The sequence below is a fragment of the Balaenoptera borealis genome (assembly GCF_965194805.1).
Source record: "Balaenoptera borealis genome assembly, chromosome: 10".
Taxonomy (NCBI): domain Eukaryota; kingdom Metazoa; phylum Chordata; class Mammalia; order Artiodactyla; family Balaenopteridae; genus Balaenoptera; species Balaenoptera borealis.
In genome coordinates, this window is record NC_138874.1 from 52,582,699 (window position 1) to 52,595,487 (window position 12,789).

The following is a 12,789-nucleotide window of genomic DNA, read 5'->3' on the forward strand; positions in this document are numbered from 1 at the left end:
GTTTCCTCATTTATAAGAATGTGTAAATAATAGTACCTGCCACTTAGGTTTATTGTGAGGATTAAATGAGTTAATATATAAAAAAAGTATTTAGAACTGGTCTGGCACATACAAAAGCTATGTGTTAGCTATTATTATCCAAAATTATCTTGTCTATGTCCTTGTTTCCATACTTATTATTGCTAGCTCTCGTATAGAGTATAAGCTCCAATAGGACAGGCACTTTGTTGTATTTACAATAGTATCCTCAGTGCCTAGAAAAGTACCTGGTATGAAGCAGGTCCTCAGTAAACATTTGTAGAATAAATCAATGGATCTTCTGTGTTAAGTGACATGACTCCCAAAAGACAATACCCATTGACCTACATGCAAAGTCTAAGTTAAAAATCCCATATCTTCCAAAGATCTTTCTAGAAACTATCTGTTATGAAAACTCTGTCTTGAGAAGTACTACCCACGACTGCAACAAATGACCTCATTTTATTCATACTTGTGTTCTGAATAGATTTCAAATCTCTGTCTTTGCATTTTGTGATTTATAGGAAACATCTGGCAAAAAGAAAAATGATAATTATTACTTATTGGCCATTGACAGTGTACTAAGCACAAAGAAGCAAGGGTTTCAACAGGAAGGTGGCCGTCACCTCTTTATTCACTTATCAGTAAAGCTTGGCTAATAGGTACTTTCCTCCCAGGTCACAGACATAAATATTTGCTTGAGAGAACAACCATGAATTCTTCTTGGAATGATGACAGGGAGATTTGCACTCATGAGCTGTGATGGATCCTTACACTTCTGACTCATTTCCCCTAAGCTGCCTCACACTATAGTCTGCTTTCCTATGTGATGGCCCCTACTCTCAGATTGGTACCAGACCTATCTGGAGGCCAAAGTCTCTTTCCTTAAAATGGTTTATCTCACTACTGTATTATCCATGAAATATCTTTATCTACACAACAATATTTCTTGGAAAATGTAATAATACCTTTAGCCAATTACAGGGTTGTTGAGAAGGAAAAACAAACAAACAAAATGTACTCTAAATAGAAATCAAATATTGTACTAGAATAAGGATCTAAAAACTGGCTACAGGGGCTTTTCTGTTCTTGTCTTCCCTTTTTTGGGAGGGTGGGGAAGGGGTGGGAGGAGTGACCTCAAAGGTCTTGGGAAATAAATTCGAAGGACTTAAGGCAGGCAAACATTTCCAGTTTGCCATAGTTTCTTTCAGACTTACTTACACCCTGCCTGTTCTTATATTAAAGTAACTTCTCTGGCCTCCACCCTCCACCAACATCATTTAAATATCTTCAACATCACCACCAAAAATATTCAATGGCACTTATATGTGAGGGATAGTAAGTGTACACTTCTTGGGTCACTATTTCACCTAGGAATGGAGCTAAAGTCTTTGGGAAATATTTATTTCTTATTCAATCATTCACTTGTAATTAATAACTTTCCAGATTAGAAAAATTATTTGAAATGGCTCAAAATAATAGGCATACAGAGTCACTGCTGATGTAGAAGTAAATAATACTAAAAAGTAGAAAGAAGAAGCAAAATCAGCAAATACCATGACTAATATAGTTACTGAAATTGAACCTTAAGTTTAGTATGAACTCATCTATAATCATTACCTCAAAACAAATACATGAAGTTACATAATTTCATTAACTGATAAAAGAGACAATGTTCAAAAGAGTGTGATTTTTTAGAGTAAATTCTTTAAAAATTTAGTATATTGCCTGAATCCTAAACAGGGGATTTAAATATAAAAGAATATTTTTCAAGAAAATGAGAATACACAGCTTGAAACAATTCAATCTTTTAAAGTCAAATTGTTCTTTCTAGCATTATCCATGTATGGGCTCAAAGGGACCAAATATTGCTTTATTATCTTAAATATATACTTTTATACCCAGCTACCTGCCCATAGAAGCTTTTTTAATCAAAAGCTTTGACAATTAAATATTTGAAAATACTATAGCAAAAAGACATGATTAACACATTGATCTATCGTTTTTTGCCCATCTTGTTAAGTAAACAGATGTTAATTAAGTGATTTTAGAGGACAAGAATTCTATTCTAAATTCTTCCCCCAGTGTGCTGTGTAATCTTAGAGAGCCCACTTAACCTCTCTGGGATTGAACCTTACTCAGTGTGATAGCTTAAAGAAATTACAAAGCCTGTTTAAATAATAAAGTGATATATAAATATCAAATAGTACTGTTACCCTTTGTGAAGAAGCCAAGGTTAGAATTCTGAAATACCAAGCCCTAAATACATGAGGGTCAAAAGGCATTACAGACTCTATGTTGAAAGTAAAGATTTCTGGGAAATTTTCTTTATCACCTTTTTTACAGAAAGGAGAAATAGAAAAAAAGTATATGTTCTTTGGAGAATTACACAAATATGAATAGATAAAAACTCTGTTGAAATAATTCCTATAAAACCAAGCAGAATGTTAGTATCCAAATCCTGAAGAAGTTCTTCTTCCTTATACATAAAATTAGTCCAATGATTCGATGTCACAAGACTGTCACAAGAGTTAAGTATGAAAACTCTGGGAATGCACCTGCCACATCCCAGTTGCATGACAGATGGCCATCTCTTCCTCAATGGACTTTGTTACCAAGTGTTACATATTCAGAAGGTATGTATATGTTCAAAAGCAGATGGTACGATTATTTTGTGAGATTTTTAACTCACGTTGTTTTCATTAGATGAAGAGTGGGATTTTATTACGATATAAGTACAGTGACTGTTATTTCTGAAAGCGTAGGTCAAAACACAGATTAAATCTACTTTTAAAAATATAAACTATTCAATGTGTTATTATTGATACCTTGCTACTTATTAGAAACACCATTTTGACTCATAAATTCCCCAACCTAGTTCATTCTACCTTATGGAGCAATGACCTTATAGCTTCTGGACCTCAACACAGTTCTATTTCACGCCCCTTGATCTGGTATCTGCACATTGCCTTTTATATTGAGCACATGTGATAACGGTATGTCTATTCAAATTTTTTCCTATTCTCCTAGTCCTGTTCTCCCTGGGTGACCCAAAATGGCAGAGTATTTTATTTTATGGAACACTGTCAGCAAAGGCAGCTTTAGAACAGAAACTATAACATTAAAAAAAATAATGATTGTTGGTCTACTTATATTCTTTTCACATTTATTCTTAAGTCTATTCCATTGCTCTCTTAAAACTGACTTTCCCAGGTCATTGCCCTACTCAGTGTATATTCCAAGAGACTGAGAGTCATCTGATAGTCCCAAGCGTCTGATTCAGTGTGGATGTGGAAGTGGAACACCCTTTTCTTGAAAAGGATGCAGAAAATCCCTCTAAATCTAAATCGGGATGTAGGGGTCAGTGGCATTGTCAATAACAACACATAAAATGAGAGCTCAGAGTCTTTCAGTTATAGGACTATAATTTGTAATCTTGGTCTTATTTACCGCTTATCAAAAATCTGCAATAGGTCCTATTCCTATTTAACTCCATGAGGCTGTGCTCACTGAATTAAAACATAATTTAGAGAACACAGCTCGAATTACTTAAAGACCTACTGTACTGTATAGACACTGGAGATGAAAAGCAATGTTGAAAAATTAACTGGAAGTAAAAAGTATGGTAAGACTCTATAGTAATGTCTGCAAAGTGCAGATTCCCGGTGTTTTTCTTTTCCACAGTTTAGGTTTACTTTTCAATGCCTAAGGAAAACAAAATTTAGAATTATATCGTCCAGCCCCACTCTCTCCTCCTTTCCCACAATGCCACCAGAACCTCTCTGGTTAAGATCACTGGGGACTTCCTAATTTCCAGCTCCACCAGAGACTTGTCAGTACACGTCCCACGGGAGCTCTCTGGAGCATGTGGTAGCACTGTCCACTGTGCTGACACACTCAACTTGCCAGGCTTCCACCAAGACACCTGTTCCTGAAGTTCCTCTTACTTCGATAACTGTTCTTTCTCAGATTCTTCTTCTTCTCTCCTAGATGTCTTTTCTTAAGGTTCTGCCTTTGATCCTTTTATTCTCTCTTGCTCTTCAGCAATCTGGTCCTACATGTATGGTTCTAACCATTGCCTCTATACGAATGGCTACCATATCTAGCTGTGATATCTCAAGTTCTTGTATGTGTTGTTTGCTATAATCTCAACCTTATCTTGAGAATACCTTAAATATATTTAAAGTACTACTTGGATGTTCAGGTAGCACTTTAAATATATTAATTCCTGCCCTAAAGTGACTCCTCCTTCCTCAACATATTTCCAATTTCTCCTAAGAGAACCACTATCCTCCCAGGTATAAGCCAAAACCATCCAAAATTTATCCTCTTTGCCTCCATCATCACCATCATCTAATTTGTTTTCAATTTCTGGCCAATTTATATAGTCCATTTATAATTTATCCCATCTATAATTTTTATTCTCATGTCTCTGATTCAAATTCTGACTTCTGTGTATAATATTCAATAATCTCTTAATTGGTCCTGCCTATCCCTTTTTCCACTCAGTTGACATACAGTTTCCAGATTAACACCCAGGAAGCAAAGCTGTGATGATGTCAGTCTCCTACTCAAAACCGGTAATGAATTGTCATCCTTTACTAAATTCCAAATCTAAATTCTTTCACTTGGCAGTAAGGGCTATAACCTTTGTTTCAATTGTGGATCCAACCTCTCCCTTTTCCACAGCCTATGCCCTCCAACTTGTTCTCAAATGAGGCAGTATCTCCTAGAAAGCACTTGGAAATGTGTGGAGGCATTTTTGGTTATCACGAAGATTGTGCTGGGGGAGATGGTGATTGTGTATCTAGTGCCTTAGATTCCGGGTTTTCTGGCATGTAGAACCCCATCTGGCATTTGATGTTGCTGTCCCATACAACAAAGAACTGTCCCACGCCAAATGCCAGGAGCTCCCATTAAGAAACAGTGTGGCTTAGACAGATTAAATTACTTACTTTTTTTCAATTTCTGTTATATACTTTTCCATCTCCTCTGCTTAGAATGCCCTTTTTATGTTTTCCCAAATGTCCAAATCTTGCTCATCCTTTAAGGCCTATAGAAAAAGTCACTTTTCTGAGAGTCCTCCCAGAATCCCCTGACATGTATCTCTAGCTTCCATGGCATTTCATGTATTCTTCTCTAACACCACTTCGTTTCTATCAATACCTGGATAATACATTTTCCCGTCTCACTGGAAATGTAATGTAGTAAGGCTCTGTCTTACTTTTTCCTCTGTAACTAGAAGCTGGCACAGATCCTTTAATGCTAACATGCTTAATATTATAGCATATACCATGAGCGTAAATGAGGGCTCTAGCATAGACCCTCTGGTTTGTGAATAATCCTGAAATTACTGCCTCAGCCTTCATTTGGAATCACAATTAGTTCTGGCTACTTACTTTTAAGCCATTATCTAACTTTGATCCCACGTCCCCACTAAAATTTAATGGCTGTGACTTCTCTTCTACAACTTCCGTTTCTTCTTCTAGGACACAAAACCTCATATTTTCTTAGATAAAGCCCCTCCTAATTGAACCCAGACCTCACTCCTGAGAACTGTTTTAGTGGGTACCCCATGAATCCTTATTGCCTGCTCCTTGCTTGCCCTAGTTTCACGGATGCTCCTGACAGATGGTCACCAAATATTTGTCAAATTAAAGAGATCCTTGGGTTGAGTGAAAGGGAGTGGCCAACTGTGTAATCAGGACAGGATTTAGAACAATGATACTACAATAATACAGAGCTTAATTTCCAGGCTTGGAAAGCAACTGTGTTCATAGCTTTCTCAGGCACTGTCTGTCCATATAAATATCACAGCATGGCAGAGAAGAGACTGATCCTAGGCTTCCAGTCTGAAATCATCCTAGACAGTCCTGAGGATCAACAAGCCAATCATAATCTGCTTTAAAACAAAATGATCACCTCATTTTAGCCTCTTTATGTCATGCATGACTCTTGGTTTCCAAAATCTTAGATTTTTTTTTTTTTTTTTGCCATTCTCTGAAGAGAAAAGAAATAGATTAGGTATAATTGTAAAAGGCCTATCACAACTCTCATAGGTACACTCTGGGATTGTTAAAGAATATGATTATTCTAAATTGATTATTTGAGTCCTATACTGTTTAGTTGCAAACAAAACATCCATCATTATCATCTACAAAAGATGAAAAGAAAACATATCTGCTTCCCCAGAGTATGATACTTAGAAAATTAAGTACTTTCAATTCATAGATATGACGGCTCCTTGATCACAAAAACAACAAAAAACTCATACAAATCAGAACATGATTTTCCATTTGAAAGTGATAGCCCAATGCCCTTACTGAAGCGTGAACTAAATACAGTAACACATCATAACTTAATCAGAACAAGCTGTTATTATAACAAAACAATCCTGTCCATGCAGAGACAAAAAATGCTAGTCACTTTACATGACTTGTACTTCAAGCAAAGTGTTATATTGGGACCTTTTATCACTTTGGTTAGAAATGGTTAGAAACTGGGAGTTTCTATACTTAGAGAACAAAGAAGGATGAGGAATAGTGCCGGCTTTCAGCATGCCCCTGCCAATGTCTACAATGCAAAATAAGTTCATGCAGATATAATCATTCACTCCATAAAAATGTACTGAGTACCTACTATGTGTCCGGCATTATTCTTAGGGTATGTCAGGGAACCAAAAATTCCTACCTTCATGGGGATTTTATTTTTCCATGTTTAAATATAAATTCAGGTGATCTTCAGTGCACACCCTCCCCCAGGTACTTTGTTCTTTTTATACTTCACAGACTTCTGTGTCTGGGCAGCCTCGACTTTGCTCCCTACTTTTCAACATACCTAATATACAACCCTTTCAGGAAGTAATTATAGATTTCCAATAAGCAATTTATGAAAATATATCCCCAAGCATATGACTGAAAATAAACTAGATGCCTCTGCAAGTTGTTTTAGCTCTGTCAGGTCATTGGATACCATTTGATGAAAGGGATAAACAGAAGAAGATGTAACAAAGCTGTACGAGATATTGATGCAAATGTGACAGAGATTTGAAAATTTGACTTGATTTTGGAAAGTCTAAGCACCTGTGAGAGTCTGTCCAATTGAGTGTAAGTGTATTCACTGTAAGGGAAAATATCCAAAGTTTTCCCATGCTTTTTACTAATTAAAGAATCTTATTTAAGACGATCTAATATCTCTACCACCCAATCAAGAAATTCTCTTTCCAACATCTTTGACAAGGCATAGCACATTTGACTTCTGTTTAAAAATCACTTCCAGTGATGAGGTAATAACTAACTCTGGCTTAAACAACTCATTCCTCTTCTACCGAGCCCTTAAATTGCAGGGCCTGAACCCACATGGTATTCTAGACGTGGACACTCCTGTGCCAAGTACGGGACGTTTCCCATATTCTACAAGCTAAGCCCCATAATCACTTTAAAGCTGTAAGATGGTCCCCATGTCATGCTACTGACTTATAAAGCTGCATCAGCTATACAAATGTCACCTGTTTTTGATGAATATCAAAGTAGAAAATACATTAATTTTGAGTAAAAAGTTGAAAAAATTTTACTTTAAAAAAATTTAACTCTATTGACCTAATTTCACTATAGAGCATGAGAACGCTTTCATGGACCAGTGTTTGGAATTCACTGAACTAGATAACAAATGTCCCTCTCAACTCCTGTTTTTCCAGGTGCTTTTCATAAGCAATGTTTTGCCTATCCACTTGTGCAATAGATTTTATTTAACCTAAGGCTCTGACTTTACATTTACCATTTCAAATTTTAGCTTATGAGTTTTCAAACATTAGTCCAGATTATCAACATATTTTAGAACCTTGAATTCTTTCTCCTATTTGTGCCATGTGCAAACATAAAATGTTTACTTTCAAAATAGCCTTCCAAGTTACTTGTTAAAATGGAACAAGGATTAGGCCCTATAGATAGTGATAGTTTTATCCTTCTGCCAGGTTGAGTTCAAATAGCTATAGTACTCCAGCAACGCTATCATCCAGGTCACATTTCTCTCCTTTAAATAAAAGACACATCCATTAAAGGATCTCAGGATTGGGCATTAAAAGGCTTGTAGGCCAACTTCTTACCCTCTACACAATAGCTTGGTCTAAAGATCACTCTCCTTACCTTTAAATGTCTGTGGCACTGAGAAACTCCAAATCCCTCCCTCTCAACAAAGTCCAATTTCCTCCAGGAGAGCTCCTTTAGAAAATTCATTCTATACTGAGATAAAATTTGTAACTTTCTAGCTCTTGCTCCTAGGTTGTAGTTCTGCCCCTCAGGGACCTTCAGAGCAAGTCTTTCACATCATAGCCCTTTGAAGATTTGATGATAGTGATCATGTTTCTCCATGTCTTACCTTTTCCTGGCTAAAAATTCCCTGTTGCTTTTAGGAGTTTTTTATATGGCATAGTTTCAAGTCATGTCACTATTTCAGATATTCTCTGCTAAATATGCTCCAAGTGACAATCTTTTAAAAGTGTGACACCTGTAACTGGGCAGAGTGTTACAGTTGTAGCCCTCTAGACAAAGTAAGAACCAGGATGATCCAGTTCACTGAAACCTGGGTGAATTCAATGGTATTTAACAAACAGGAATTAAGTGCAGCCCCATCAGCTACTTCTGCCCTGTGTTTTCTCAACCTGACTCACTCCAGAATTAATTAGAATTTTTTAAATTGGTTAGGTTTTGTTTTGAAATTAAGAAAATACCTATTTCTGGTTAAACTAAGAGTCCTTAAAGAAATAAAATGAGATCTGAAAGTATTCCTCCTGTTTCGCTTCTTGGAAGTAAACACTATTAAAATTTTCATGAGAACCTTTTGGAAAAATTTTCCTATGAGTATATAAACATATGGCTCAGTTGTCTCTTTTTTTTCACATAAGTGGGATAATATACATACTCATGTGAAATATACCTTTTTCAATTATCTTGGGTATCTTCTATACCAAAACAGATATTGAGCTGACTTACTATTTTAAACAACTTTTAACATTCTCTGCTACCCGATATTTAGGTTGGTTCTAGCTTTTGCCATTACAGATAAAGATGCATAAAAACCATGCTCATAACAAACTGGTGGTGCCAGAGGGGAGGTGGTGGGGGGACAGGCGAAATAGGTGAAGGGGATTAAGAGGTACAAATGTCCAGCTGTAAAATAAATAAGTCACAGGGATGTGATGTACAGCATAGGAAATACAGTCAATAATACTGTAATAACTCTGTAAGGTGAGAGATGGTAACTAGACTTGTGGTAATAAATTCATAATGTACAAACATATCAAATCAACATGATGTATACCTAAAACTAATATAATATTCTATGTCAATGTTAATTCAATTAAAAAAAGATTTTAGAAAACTTGCTCATAGACTTTTGTGCATGTGCACACATATATCTGTACTATAAATTGCTGGAAGTGAAATTAGTGGACCTAGGCACATATTTTATTTTAATAGATATTGTCAAAATGGAACTTACATGCACATGTGCATACATACATGTGTACATGCATACATACACAGGCAACTGGGGTTCACTCTAGACCCACTAATTCTGAATTTCAAGACACACCATATAAAAAATATACAGCTTGAAAAAATAATTTTGAAGTACAAAGTACAAAGAAGTACAAAGAAGGTTGAGAATGTTTTGGAACTTATTCTTTGATGAAAAAATGTTAAATCATACTAGTCTTTTCTGACAGCTACACCACACTGTTGATTCACACTGAGATTACTATCAACTAAAACTTCTAAGCCTTTTGGAGAGTAAATTTTTGCTAAGCTATATTTACTCCATTCTCCACTTTTAAATTTGTTTTATAGTGCCCAATATCCATGGTTTAATACTTATACCTATTATATTTCATCTGGATACTGATATTTAGTCCATATTTTGAATATTCAAATTCTTTGAGACTGGACTCTTTCAGCTAATAGAGTTCCTTTATCCTCTTATTTTTAACTGAAAAATTTAAGAACGTAATTCTGTAATTTTATCCAAATCACTAGTAAAACACTGAAATGAGCGAGGCCAAGAGCAGACTGCAGCCCCGCAGTAGAGGTCTCACCCTTGGTTAGCAACTATACATTAATCAACCATTTTAAGGATTCTGTTTTTCATCAGTTACAACTCAAACTAATTATAAGGTAAATTTTTTTTACATTGTCAAAAAAAAAAAGACATGCCTTGTTAGGAAAAGTATCATAAAAGATGTTGCAAAAAATCTTGCTGCCCTCTATGAATATAGAATGATTTAACATTCTAGAAACCCTATCATTCACTTATATATTGGACAAATAGTTATTGAGCATACGATATATGCTGCATTCCTGCTAGTATGGGAGACATAAGTAGTGAACAAGGAACTATAAATCATTGCCTTCATGAACCTTATGTTTGAGTGTGTACAATGTATAATAAAAAGTAACAAAATAATATAAAATATAATTTCAGATTGTAGTAGATGCAGAAAGACATATGTCATATGATATTACTTATATGTGGAAAGTTAAAAAAGAGACTTTAAAAGAAACAAATATGGTGACATAATAGGTCATAGCTGAAGAAGTAACTTAGGGAGATTGATGTCTGAGAAGATGATATTTGAACTCAGTTCTCACAAATTAAACATAACAGAAGCAGTCCATATGGCCATATGAGAAAAGCACACTGGAAAATTACCAAGTGCAAACTCCCTCAGGTGGGAAGGCGCTTACTGTATTCTAGAAACAGGTCAATGTGCAGAGATCTAATGAATGAAAAGGAAAATAATATGAAGTAGGGCTGAAAGTTAAGCAGTAGGAATTTCATATTAAGTCTGAATAAGCCATTAAAAGAAGTTTGCATTTTACTGTAAGGGGCTAAGGAAAGCAATTGCTATGATAAACATTTTTTAAAATTTTACTTTGGCTTTTACATAGAAAGTAGATTAGAGAGATATGAGTATAAGAATGGAAACCATATAGGACGATATTTCTGTAGTCAAAGATAGATGATAGTGGCATAGGCTATGATGTTGACAAACGAGATGGAGAAAAGTATGTAGATTCAAGATAACTAAGTTTTGGTGAAGTTGATAGGGCTTGTTAATGGATTAAATAGGAAAACCAGCCATTAGATATCATTAGAATATAAACTTCACAAGGGCAAGAATTTTTGTCTAATTTTTGTTTCCTTTACTGTTTACTCCCCAGTTGCATAAATAATGCCTACCACATAGTATATATTCAATAAATATTTACTGAATAAAAAAAGTAAAATCTTTAGGATTTTCCCCAGAGCAACTAGGTGAAAGGCCATGCCATTAACTAAAATCAGAAAGACTGAAGAGGAAGCAGAATGAGGTGGAGACAGAGCAAACATTTGTTCCATTTTGGCTATTTTAAGCTTTAGATGTCTTCTAGATATCAATGTGGAAATGTCAAAGGCAAACTAAGTATTTGAGTCTAGTCTTTAGGAAAGCGGTCTGGCCTGGAGAGAAAAATTTGGATGCCATCAGCATGTGGCTATGGAATTTACTGTAATTAATAATAAAAAAAATACTAAAGAGTCCCTGAAGGACATTTAAAAAAAGATCTGATTATGGAGATATATAAAAACATGTTTATTAGTGGAAATATTTAATATCTTGAAGGAGTCATTATTCCATAAAATAATCTAAAACCTAAAACATTTTAACAATTTCAATAAAAATTCTAATATGTATTTTTATAGAACTTTGCAAGTAGATCATGAAAGTTATAAAAAGAGCAAAGAGTAGAACAGTAATACTTTAAAGAAAAAAACACAGTAACTGAATTTGCCTAGAAGATATCAAGATGTAATACAAAGTCATAATTAAGACTGTGTCACCCTCATACCAAAACCAAAGACACAACACATGCACACAAAAATTACAGGCCAATGCCATTGATGAACATAGATGCAAAAATCCTCAACAATGTATTAGCAAACCAAATTCAACAATACATTGAAAGGATCATACACCACGAACAAGTAGAATTTATCCCAGGGATGAAAGATGGTTCAATATTCTCAAACAATCAATGTGGTATACCACATTAACAAATTGAACAATAAAAATCATATGATCATCTCAATAGATGTAGCAAAAGCTTCTGACACAATTCAACATCCATTTATAATAATTAAAAAAAAAGTTCAATGAAGTGAGCATAGAGGCAATATATCTCAAAATAATAAAGGCCATATATGACAAGCCCACAGACAACATCATATGCAATGTATGAAAGGCCGAAAGCATTTCCTCTAAGGTCAGGAATAAGACAAGGATGCACACTCTTGCCACTTTTATTTAACATAGCACTGGAAGAATAGGCACAGTATTCAGACAGGAAAAAGAAATGAAAGGAATCTAAATTGTAAGGCAAAAAGTAAAACTGTCACTGTTTGCAGACAACAAGGTCCAATATATGGAAAATCCTAAACCTGTTACCAAGAAACTGTTATAACTCATCAGTGAATTCAATAAAGTTACAGTATACAAAATTAATATACAAAAATCACTTGTGTTCCTATACACTAACAAACTATCAGAAAGAGAAATTAAGAAAATAATCCAATTTACAATTGCATCAAGAAGAATAAAGTACCTAGAAATAAATCTAACTAAGGAGGTAAAAGACCTGTACTAGGAAAACTATAAAACACTGATAAAAGAAATTGAAGAAGACACAAACAGATGGCTTTCTAATATCTTTACATATCATGTTGATGGATTGGAAGAAT

General features: G+C 34.9%; 1 protein-coding gene across 5 annotated transcripts in view; it reads right to left on the reverse strand.

Moving 5' to 3' along the window:
- The window catches only part of CTNNA3 (catenin alpha 3), a 1,737,547-nt gene that overhangs the window by 593,165 nt on the left and 1,131,593 nt on the right, over nt 1-12,789 (reverse strand). The gene's annotated exons all lie outside the window — the stretch shown is intronic.